Source organism: Octodon degus, unplaced genomic scaffold (assembly GCF_000260255.1).
Source record: "Octodon degus isolate 3935 unplaced genomic scaffold, OctDeg1.0 scaffold00056, whole genome shotgun sequence".
NCBI classification, from domain to species: Eukaryota; Metazoa; Chordata; class Mammalia; order Rodentia; family Octodontidae; genus Octodon; species Octodon degus.
In genome coordinates this window covers 674,497-685,350 of record NW_004524632.1, presented here as the reverse complement: position 1 = coordinate 685,350, position 10,854 = coordinate 674,497, and the positions used below count along the sequence as shown (strand labels likewise).

Sequence of the window (10,854 nt, the reverse complement as noted above, 5' to 3'; positions counted from 1 at the left end):
GCCATTAAACAGAGAGATGTTGTGTTGTGTCTACTTACTGCCTGGAAATAACCAAAATGGAATTTTACACATTACTTACCCTCTCTGTCCATTTCCTGCAATGGCAAACGTCACACTTGCTTGGAACAAATAGCAGAAGCAGAGAACACACCTTGAGTATCCTTTGAGTTTCCTGTGACAAGAACACTTGCACCTGTGTCCCAGCCTACTGGCGAGGGTGAGAGTGTGGTGGGACCTCACACCAGAGCCACCTCCAAGGCCTTGGCCCAGCACCAAGGCCCCTGCTAAAACTCACCAGTGTACCACTGGCACTTCACAGGCCTGCAAGCCTTATGCACAGAAGGCCAATTCTCAAGTCCCTTGTTCTGTTCGAGGATGGAAAATAATGCCCTCTTTGGCGGAACAAGGACTAAAATGGGAACAATCCAGAGAAGCTTAGCATGGCCCCTGCACAAGTATAACTCACATATTTGTTAAGTATTTCATATTTTGAAAAAAGAATTGGAAAATAAATCATGAATATTAAAGCATTAACAGGGGGCCTGCCCCTTAGCTCAGCTCTTTAAGTGGCTGCTTCAACAAAGCAGTCAGGCTCAGGTTGCTGTGGTTTGATCCCCACAGCTCAAGCCAGCCAAACCTGCCCTGAAGGCATTTGGGGCAAAAAATAAAAAAATTAAAATAAAATAAAGCATTAACATCTGATTAAAACAGAGAACAAGACCCGATACTGAGGCAAACCTGAAAGGCCTCAAGAAAGCCTCTCCAGAAATGGGTGGGCAGGCTGTGTTGCCTCCTCCCGAGCGCCAGAAGAGGCCCCGTTCGCCAGCCCGTCTGGGGCCGGCCGCGCTGGGCATCCTCGGCGTGTCACTCACCTCGGAAGCTACCCAGCCTTCGGAAAGCACTGGGGCCAGGAGTGAAGTGTGAGCTCCCAAAGATCTTACGTCACATGCACAGAGCCAGCGATTCTAAGTCAAAAATGGAAGCTTGACCATAAAAGAGAAGTACGGGGCAAGAGTCATTCCACAGGAAAGGGACCCGAGATTGTGACCTGCTTATTAATTAAGAGAGGCTTACATTCAGAGACAGAACATGCACAGGAGTCGGATCACTGCCTTAATAGGAAGCAATTTTCTCCCATCTTAGTAGTGGAGGTTGAAACCTTCTGCTTAAATGAGAATTAGATGCAACATCCATGAGCGCACTGTCCAGTTCCCCGTCCACCGTTTGTGCCTTGTAATTCCATCCTGCCGCTGCCGCCGCATGCCTCAAGCTGCCGACCCCAGTGGTTTAAGAGCTGAGCACCTAGGGGTCTCCCGGAACCAGGTCTCTGCCTCAGTTCCGAGTCTCCCCACTGAATGACAGAAAGGGAACCAGCGTAGGACACTGGCAGGAGACACAGGCGGGGTGACCGCGGCGCGCCCGCCAGTGGTAGTGCTGGCACAGGGCTCTGCGCTCCTCCTGTGCGCCTCCACCTTCGACGTTGGGGTGCAGCTGGCTTACGCCGTCACTGAGTCCTTCCCAGCACTGACACACATCCCTCACCCCATCACGCGCTAAAGTGCGCAGCCGAGACTTCAGCACACAGCTCCATTCAAAGGGGACAAAGTGGCTTGGGAAAATTTTCCAGGGGAAATTCCACAGTAGAGAAGAGCTTGCCACTCAGGGAGAAGCAGCAGCACTTCCAAGGGGCCGGAGGTCACATTTATCATTCTTGTCACCACCACAGTCCGGGGGTCAGAAGCCCTCGTCTTGTGTCCACACCAGTTTGTAATTTCTGTAAAGCTCAAGCAGCGTCAACTCTGCAGATGTCTCTGGCTGCCGGCCAGGAGGACAGAAGACAGCAGGAGGCCACACTGGGGAGTCCACACCACTCTGAAACCTGTCATTCCTCAGACACTTCCAACACAGAGAGTAGATGCATTTGACCGTGGGGTTTCCACTAACCAAGCTTAAGAAACTGATGTGTGAAGGTCAGAATGTCCTTTTATTTACTTGTGATAGAAAATCACTGGAATAACTAAATCTGCATAAGGAGCCCAAGTGCTGTCTTTAAGCCTAAACTGAACAGGAAGCCAATTCACAATCGGAAATAATTTGAGAAGCATGAAATTAGAACTGAAAGAGTTGGTTACAACTGAGGGGCCTTGTCAGCAAGCGGTTGTCGGACTGCTCCCAAGGCCCTTTGGTTCCTGCTGCCATGTTCACTGTGCAACTCGCTCCCTGGGTCTCTAACTGTGGAGCAAAATGGGGGGCTGCAGCCTTACTCTCAGATTCCTGGAAGAGGCCTTACCTCCGTCACCAACTTCCCAGCCAGACTTTAATTTTTACTCTAGTATGCATTGTGTTTGGATTGACAGTCCTGTCCTCCCTGGCCCGAGCCCAGACTGCTCCCCAACAACTGTCTTGTTTCGTCTCTCTATCCTGGCATGGGCGGGTTGGGCAACCAGGCTGTGGGCTGCTGTGTGGCGCGAGGGTCTTTTCCTACCATGTCACAGAAGATCCTGGACATCCCTGTTGGGGAGTGATGGAACTGCGTCACTCAAAACAGTTATTGTTTGTGCTGTCATAAATTCTACTTGGAGGCAATAAACACTGGTGTTCTGAGTTATGCAAACTGAAAACCATGCCACTTCTGTTAATAGCATCAACACTATCAATTCATCCTGTACTAATTTGAGTATGATTTCAACCTAAGATCAGTGAATAAATTAGTGCAACCAGCTTCGCTTAAAATAAAATATTCTACAATTCAGAATTTCCATAATCCCAGACAGAGTCTGAATTACTTAGGTTCTGTCCTTTTTCAAACCACGACTGCATTCTGTTACCCAGAACTTACCAGCACTCACAAGTGTGCACTAACACCAACTTTCCACACCATCCCAAGAAGCCGGGGAGACTCGGAGGCTGGGCCCTGGGGACCTTGTACCCACCCCACCTCCCAGTGAGGAGCAAGAGTGGGGGACCCTGACTCCAACCCAGATGGAAAATGGAGGTGTCTGGTGTGTGAAGAACAGAGAGTGGTAGGAAATGCAGGTTTATTCTTAAGACAATGATGGCTGCAGACAAAGCTGCGCTGCTACACGCAGAGACAGAGAGGAGTCTGAGTGAACTTTTCAACATGTGTCCTTGCTCTGGCCACACTTACAGGGGTTCTAGCCAATCAGGGCCTGAGCCTTCGTTGAAGGGTCATGTGCTATTTGCTGATTGGCATGTTCTAAGCCAATCAGGGTCTGAGACCTTGTTGCTGAGGTGAGCTGTCACTAGGGTGAGCTAAGGTTCATGGAGTCTTGGGGGTTCCCACTGTACAGAAGTGGGTACCGAAAATGAACTGTTTTACACCTGCAGAGGTGTTACAAAGGGTGATTTCTTCTTCTAGTAAGCAAGTCGCAGGTTCAGCCACCCCGTCAGCTGCTTTATGTCCCCACATTCCCCGTCTTCCCTTTGCACTAATAGAAAGAGAGGTGTGGGTCACTTAAAAGCATTTATTGCAATGTCATATGGGGCAGCTGCCAGCGAGATTATAATAACCACAGCAATTATTTGCTAACCTATTAAGTAAAACAAACTATTGCACCTGGGAAGTGATTCAGAAGGATGGGTTGGAGGACCTCTTTAGAACCTAGAATCCAGAGATGAAAATCTAAATTATTTCCGTAAAACAAATTCCCGCTGGCAGAGATGATGATAATGAAGGTTGTGGAAATCTCCTGTGTGCTGGTCCTGAAGGTAAACACGGCTCAGGGCTGGTTAAACTGCACACTCTTGTAGAAATGTTATTAGTACGTTTGCAGTTCTTGGGGTGGGCGTGGACACACATACATACCTCAGCTTGCTTTCCTTCTTTCCCCGCCCCCTCCATCGGCTTTTCTGTTTTTGCTTGTACTGCCTGTCATGATTCACGTTCGGGCACACAGCAGCTACATTAGCAGCCTTATTAGGTTCCTTATTATTTCCCCTTCTGCGCCCCCTACTCATCCTAGTTCCTTCAGACCGTCCCTGCTCAAGGGATCTGTCCCCTTGTGCCCTACTGTCACTCCTGCATCATTCTCTTCGGTTGTGCATTGCTCACTCAGATGAGAGCTATCATAGGATAGGCATGCTTGTGCGTCTGCTTTGTCTTACTCGATATTACACTTTCCAGGCGCAGCCACTCTCCTACAGACATGTCAGATGTGGCATTCCTTATAGCAAGTAGCATAGCAGGTCACATTTTCTTCGTTCAGTCATCTGCTGATGGGTGTACAGCCTGCTTTGTGCTTCTGTAAACATCAGCATGCAAGTATTACTGCAGTATGATGTCTTAAGCTCTTTGGGGAAATATATACAGGGCGTCTCTGGGTAACATGGAATTTCTAACTTCAGTTCTTCAAGAAAGCTCCACACTGATTTCCATAATAGTTGTGCTAGTTTGCATTCCCACCAAGAGTGTTGGAGGGGTCCTTTTTTACCACAGTCCTACCAGCGTCTGTTATTGACTTCCTAATGATTGCCATCCTTTCTATAATAAGACAGAACCTCGGTGTTGCTTTAACTCATGTTTCTCAAGTGGCCAGGGACAGGGAACACCTCTTCTTGCATCTGCTGACCCAGTTGCAGCTCTTCTTCTGTGAAGTTCTGTTCATTTCTCTCACCCACTTCTCGACTGGATCTTTCATTTGAATCTCACACTTGTTAAGTCCTTATAGTTTCATTGTGATGTGTCTGCTTTAAGCTAAATTGAGACAGTTTGTTTGAATCAGTAATAATTTGCCCAACTATTTTATCTTCTTGTACATTTTTTAACCCTAATCTATCCAAAGAAAGAAACTTTTGTCTATAGCTACTCAGACTTGCTCAAGAACCTTCGTGTTTGAGATGCAAAAGAACTCTCAGGAAACAAAAGCCTGTGCATCTGAAAGTGCAACCATTTATAAGAGTTTTCTTTTATTTGGGGGCCTTATAAACTAAACTGAGCTGAGGATGGGCTTCCCTGAGCTAAGACCTACTGCACAGAGTACACGATGCCTGCCGATCCCGTATTTTCCCAGACTTCCCTGCGCAAATGGCTGTCACACTGGACCTTGCACAGCTCTGTCAGTGGAGCCTCACAGAGCCCACCCCACCCCTCTGAATGCAGCCAGTGCCTGGTCAGGACTTCAGGCCAAGCCCAAAGGATGCTCTCCTAAGAAGCCTTTCCTCCTGTTTCTGAACAAATCAGGAGGAAGTACTAGCCAATGTGAGGCCCGGTCGCAGGAGGAAGGAAGAGGAGACGTGTTCCTGACTGGACTAGCCAGGCTTGCCCCAGCCTTGGCTGTCTCCTCAGCTGGGGAGCATCACCCCTGCAGCCATCAGGGTGCTCTGCCTGTGACCCATCTGCACCTCCACACCCCCTGTTCTGCGGTGTGGTGCCCACTCCTGGGTGACAGGTTCGAGAGTGTTATTCTTAAATCAGACCCTCAGAAGTAGCCGCAGGTCACTGCTGAACACCCAGCAAGCTGGCTTTTGAGGGCCACTTGGAAATGTGGGAATGCAGGTTTTCACATTTTTAAGAACCTGTGCTTCTAAAATCATGCTTTGGGGTATATGACTCACCTTCTGAAGCTCAGCTTTAGAACCCCTGAAAGATTCCATTATCATTCTCTCTGTAGAAGTGAAAGACTAAGGCACAGAATGCTCTCTCTCTCTCTCTCTCTCTCTCTCTCTCTCTCTCTCTCTCTCTCCCTCTTTGTCTCTCTGAGTCTGTCTGTCTCTCTCTCTCTCTTTCTCTCTCTCTGTCTGTCTCTGTCTGTCTGTCTCTGTCTCTCTGCCTTTCTCTGTCTCTCTCTGTCTCTCTGTCCCTCTCTGTCTCTCTGAGTCTGTTTGTCTGTCTCTCTCTCTCTCTCTCTCTCTCTCTCTCTCTCTCTCTCTTTCTGTCTCTGTCTCTCTGCCTGTCTCTGTCTCTCTCTGTCTCTCTGTCCCTCTCTGCCTCTCTCTCTGAGTCTCTCTCTCTCTCTCTCTCTCTCTCTCTCTCTCTCTCTCTGACTCTCGCATATTCTTGGGTACTAGGCAGTTCTAGCACCTGAGCACATTTCTTGGTCCACACCAAGGAAAGGAACAAAATGCCAGGTCCAACAGTGAGCCTGCTGGTCAAAAGTGACTTTCAGTCAGGATACCAGCATTACTTTTCAGAAGGAAAAATTTGGAAGAAGAAGCATAAAAGAACAGCAGCCCATATCCAGTCCTAGGAGCCAATTTCCCACAAGCTGTGTAAACTTTCTTTAGTTAAACAAATAGTTCCAGACATAGACTTTCTGTCCTCTTAGGGAACCCGTGGTAGGGATCACCTGTGGGTTTTCTCACTGGAAATGTTGACAGTGAGACAAAATCGATTTTCATTTTTCCCAGCCCATGTCTTAAGAAGGTATTTCTGGAATCTGAATCTTTTCTGTGTCAGTGATTTCATAAATTAAAATCTCAATTTTGCAATCATCAGCTCTAACTTCATGTGAAAGTGTAAACACTGAGTCACTCCCCAGAAATTACACCTAGACACAAAGGGCTCAACCTCAGAGGTACAGGTTAGAAGCCTTTCACAGGAGCTCCTGCAGAAGCAGGGCCGACATGCAGTGGGTTGGAGCGTGAGGAGAAGCTGGCCTACATACTGATTCAGTGTAGAAGGCTCGTGGGATTCCAGTACACCCAAGGACTTTGTTTAAGAGGACATTCTTCAAATTCAGTGTGAGGCAAACAAACAGAAAGACGCCACAGACAAGACAGACCCTAGGTCCCCCGGAGTAGCTTTCTTACGGGCTTCTCTGTGGATAGCTAGTGTCTAAGACCTTGTCCGTACTCCACATGGAGTGTCCCTGGAAAGGCCCACCCCATGAAGGGACCCAGCTCCGTGGCCACCAATGGCGCCTACTACCACGACCATTTCCAAAGGTCACCCCTCCCCCACTTCCTTCCACCTTGCCTCTCTTGAGGGTGTGTCTGACCTGAACTCCCAACGGGAACATGAGCTACCCGTCCTCTGCAGATAAAAGGAGGGTATAGGGTGCTTCTGACTTGGGAAGAGTGGGCCTCCTGCTGGATACACATTTCCACGGCAGGGAGGCCTGGGGGTCCATAATTCCTGAGGAATCTGCCCTCATGTATTCATCCCCACCTGCCTTTGGCACAGCGAGGATGGCCCAATGGCCTGATTCCCAGGAGAGGATGCCCCACAGGAAGCTGGGGTTCCAGGGAGAGCACTTCTGGGGCCCACTGCCACTACCACCATCCCTGAGAGCAGACCCATGGAACAGAAGAGGGCACTGTGCCCTGTTACAGCCCTCTCTCCTGCCATCTGCCCCCAAAGACGCCACACACCTGTGTCTGGTCACCGTTAAGAGAAAGCAAAGTGTAGAGACTTTTGTGTAGCCCCTTCCGTAAGCAGGCGAGCTCACCACAGTGGCCCGTGTCTACAGTGTGGCTAGCTGCGTCTCCCTTCTCCAGCCAGTCCTCAGCCCTGCCTCTGTTACCTCAGGTAGCGCCTGAAGCTGCTGTGCAGTGTGTGCCTTCAGCTTTTGCTGCACCTTCCTCTGCACCTACAGAAGCAGCACGCCAGGCTGCGTGTTGGGAAGAACAGTTTAGCCCTTCTTGGGGACCTTTAAAGTGGGAAACGACCCTTGGAGCTATAGACGAAAACAGAACACATTATTCTTAAGCTTTTATTTGCTCTTTTTGGGGTTCTCTGGATAAGTGTGACTATGACTAACACAGAAGCAATGACAGCCACGCCAGTGCTATGCTGCTCTGCCCTGAGCCCCACCCTTTCCAGTGCACCTTAACCAGGAAACAGAATGCGTTGGGCTTCCTCTTTGTGAGTCCAAACACAAGCGGTGGTGTTCACCTGCTCACCAGCTTGCCAAGGAGGTTTGCAGAGCATGGAAAGAAAGGGTGGTGATTCCTTCAGTCTTCATCAGCTCAATATTAATTTCATGAATTTTGCTCCTAGAGGATTCTGATTGCTCTGTCTCCTACTGAGAATAAATTTTGCTCTTGCAAACTGATAATTAATTCTTACACCTTGGAAAACTGAAAAGCTTAGACCTCTGGATACACTTAAAAGGAAATCAACATCCTTTCCTACTGTTTCTTTGAAATCCCCACAGAGACTGCCTTTCCTCATTTAGTTAAGACTGCATCGAGCATCCCCTAATAGTTTCCTTTGCTCTGGGTTCTCCAAGGCTTGGAAGTTAGAGGAACATCACATGTGCAGAGATCTAGAAACTACGGTGTATTGGCCAGAATTAACTGGGGGCTAATCTCTTCCACTGTGAGAATGGTACTGGATCCTCCCCCATTAGGCCCCACTGGAATAGCCACCCACTTTCTAATCATGTAGAGTTCGCCCTTCCTCAGGTGCCTTTTTCTGAAAACAAAGGGACAATTAATAACATAACTTGTGGGTAATACATCATATGTTGATATGAACGTAGAATCTGATAGGTAATGATAAAATATCAATGAATGCAGCAAAGTTATTCCAATTAGACACTTCCAAAAGCTTTTCTCTTCATTCCTTTCTTTTTCCTTCTTTCTCCTAAATTGCCTTGCTTTTTTCTTTCAGTGTCATTTGTTTTTCAATCTTTGGACCATTTATTTTTCCATTAAAGTGAAACACAAAGAATGGCTTTCATTACATCTCAGAAAAGTGAAGTGCCGGTCGATTGGCACCAGCATATCGGGTCACTCGTTGGAGGCAGGGAGACCCATCTCTATTTTCTCTCCCTGAGACGACTCTCCACAATAGCTAAGTGATTTGGAAATCAAATGGTCATCTCTTTGAAAGGAACAGCTTAGGCTCCCAGGCAATGACCTAGACATCTCTCTGCTGAGCTGTGCACAAGCAGATGGCACTTGGGAAGTTTTGACAACCTCCAAGATATATACACTATCAGATACGGCAATTAAAAGAAAAATCAGAGTTTTTCTTTTCTTTTGTATACTTAATTTTTAAAAACAGTTGTTTGTATATATTTTTAAAAGAAAATGTCAACAAAAAATAAAATCAAGATTGTTTTATAGGTTTCTAATTTTTACTCTTAGGGTCCCTAATAATCTTTACCACCAGGCTAACAAAGCTTATGTCACTTATCAATCTCATCTCTGGAGAACCTTGGAAAACCTTGGGACTTTGGAAAACCTTGCCTCAAAACCATGAGGTTCTATACTATTTTTAAAGGTCAGAAGGCAAGACTATACTGATGAAGCTTATTAAAACATAAAAGTGAAGACAAGTCCTCCAAAGACTAAAGCAAACTCAGAAATGTCAAAGCAATGGAAGCATTGTTCAGGCAGCGTCAGTCCATCCCAAGGGAGCCCACTCGGATTGATAAAAGTCACTCTTCATGTGTACGTTCTTCAGACCCACGTACCACTAGAACAGAACCATAACGCTTCCAGTACCGAGGATAAGTGACAATTATGGAGAAACAATTGCAAAGAATTCATTGCAACGCAAGACTTTCCAGTTCTGATACTCCTAAATCTTATTCTTTTGTTCCTTGGGAAAGCACATGCAGTGGTGGCAATACTCCTCAGGGTTGAGCGCAGGTGAAGAGTCTCTCACAAGGCAATGCGGCCGTCAGCGGAGCTGTGCCGCGAATTTCCACCACAGCGCGTAGGCTGTCGAGCAAAATGCAAAGAAGTCATAGAGCTCGCTGTCGAAAGGGGCAGCCAGATAGACACAGAATAGGCCCTGGGTGTCCATCGCAGCAGTAGGCAAGAAGAAGGGACCACTTCTAGCCGATGCAGGCCAAAGAGGGCTTGGGGGTGGGCTTCAGCAAGCAGCGTGCTGGCGCGCAAGCGGAAAGCCAGAGGACAAGGCTGCCCAGGTGCTTGGCACCAAGGACAGCGTGCCAGCGGAGAAGGGCGGAGCTCACAGGGCCGGTAGCCTCCTTGGTACCCAGAGCGGGGAGAGTGCAGAGGTCACTGAAGTCCACTAGGTAGTGATCTCGAGCCGGTGACATTACCCTACCTCAGCAACAAAGTGGGCTGCGTTTTAACATTTTCTTTTATTACAAAATAGCGACGTTAATAGAAAATGGTTTTGTAATTCCTAACTTCACCACCTCAAAGAAAGTTACTTGATATTCCCTTCCAGGGATCTATCCATATGGCTGAATATTTTTACCTAGAAGTTGTTATGTGATTTTCCATAAGGATTTTTCACTGAACGTTATAACATTGAATATGTCTCTGCTGCTTTTTAAGATGTTCTTTGAGGAACTATACCTCCCTGGAAGACAGAATGAGAGCTGTAGCAAGAGTAGCTAAAAACAGACGTTATTTCTTGACGGATTTTTACACAAATGCACTTCTTCTGGAACGTGCCTAAGCATATCTACATATTTCCGCTGTCGAATTTTCCAGAGCCACCATGGTAACGGAGCTTCGCTTGGTGCTGGGCCTGCGCCTTCCAGCCTCCCCGGGCCCAGACGCCAGGGATCGGATTTGTCTTAGCCGATCCTGCACTCTCTGCAAAGGAGGTGGAGGACGAGCATCCCTCACCTGCTCGCAGGGCTGGGCACCTTGCGTCATTTCCCGAAATCTGGGCGACCTGCAGCGCCGCGAGGTGGTGAGGACCTCCACGGGGGCCGGGCTGGCTGAGGCGCCTCGGGGAAGGAGGCCGCGCGGCCCCGGGCGTTCTGCCTGCACCCGCAGCTGTGCTCGGCTCCTGGCCGGACCCTCGAGCGATTGGCCTCGTAGTCTTGTCCAGTGAGACAGGGATGGAAGATACCCACTCGCACCTGCGCCTGCCAGGGCTGCAGTTAGCAGCGAAAGAGCAGTTTAGGCAGAGTGGCTCAGGCGCAGCAGGGGCGGGGCCAGCGCGGCGGGGGCGGGGTCTTG

At 48.3% G+C, this 10,854-nt stretch overlaps 1 non-coding gene across 1 annotated transcript; it reads left to right on the top strand.

Annotated features, from left to right (window-relative positions):
- The first annotated feature begins 387 nt into the window (after nt 1–387).
- Nucleotides 388–492, top strand: LOC111817377. Its single transcript, XR_002821597.1, has one exon. It is a non-coding gene; the product is annotated as a U6 spliceosomal RNA (small nuclear RNA).
- Nucleotides 493–10,854: the final 10,362 nt, after the last annotated feature.